The sequence below is a fragment of the Amblyomma americanum genome, chromosome 1 (genome assembly GCF_052857255.1).
Source record: "Amblyomma americanum isolate KBUSLIRL-KWMA chromosome 1, ASM5285725v1, whole genome shotgun sequence".
Lineage (NCBI taxonomy): Eukaryota > Metazoa > Arthropoda > Arachnida > Ixodida > Ixodidae > Amblyomma > Amblyomma americanum.
Window position 1 is genome coordinate 61,283,201 of NC_135497.1, and position 1,026 is coordinate 61,284,226.

Consider the following 1,026-nt stretch of genomic DNA (forward strand, 5'->3'; position numbering starts at 1 on the left):
TACACCACCTGGAATTCTTTAACGTGCACTGACATCGCACAGCGTATACGGGCCTCTAACATTTCGCCTCCATCGAAATGCGACCGCCATGGCCAAGATCAAACCGGCGTCTTTCGGATCAGCATCACGAGCTGTGTGTGGTAGTAATTTTGCTCTTCTTGTTTCTTTCACATCTGCCGTCGTTCTGCGGCGCTAAAGGAATACACGGGGGTCAATGAGGTAAAAAAAGCAAAAAATACGACGAGGATGGGATTCGAACCCACGCAGGCAGAGCCCAGTGGAGTAGCAATCCACCGCCTTAACCACTCGGCCACCTCGTCACCACATCTGCTAATTTTTGGAGGTGCAAATTAAGCCTTCTGGCTTCCACATAAAGAATTTTTATCAATGTTTATTTTTGCGTACATTGCGAACTCGCAGCTTTTTCTGAAAGTACGCTCTGCCTGACACTGATTTCTTCATTTCAGGTGAATTTGGTATGCACTGGCGCACAGCCGCACCGCGGCGCTGTGGTGCGCCGCCGCCGGCCGCCATGATTGAAGTGCACCTAGCAGACGAACTCCGACCCGCAAGCGTGTTTTCTTCGCGTGTCGCATTCAGACTGCCGCTTGAAATCCGCGTACATCGCAGATTCGACCGGTTGTCGCTGGGCGTGACAGACGCACGTGACTACGTCGTAAACGAACGCCACTTCGATTGGGCAGCTGCGCTTGTCGAACCTATCGAGGAAACCAGCGCAGCGTCGAAATGTGGTTGCGGGTTTGGTTCCCCTTCATCTGGGATAGAAGCTCGGATATTGGTCATTGACAGCAGCGCTTCCGTACAACCGAAGTCGGATGTAGTTCAGGCAAATTAGCGGGGAAGAGATCGGTGACTCAGCGCCACTCAGTAGCTGCGGGGCGTCTGCGGGGCTCTTTCTTTACTGGATTTCGTATACCTCCGCAGAGCTGTTGATTTCCAAGCTGTACTACATCTTTTTTTTTTGGACGAAGTGCGAAATTTTTGGACGAAGTGCATCCTAAACAA

At 51.4% G+C, this 1,026-nt stretch overlaps 1 non-coding gene across 1 annotated transcript; it reads right to left on the reverse strand.

The window, feature by feature from the left end:
- Positions 1-238: 238 nt before the first annotated feature.
- On the reverse strand, positions 239-320 carry TRNAS-GCU (transfer RNA serine (anticodon GCU)). The gene has a single exon. It is a non-coding gene; the product is annotated as a tRNA-Ser (tRNA).
- Positions 321-1,026: the final 706 nt, after the last annotated feature.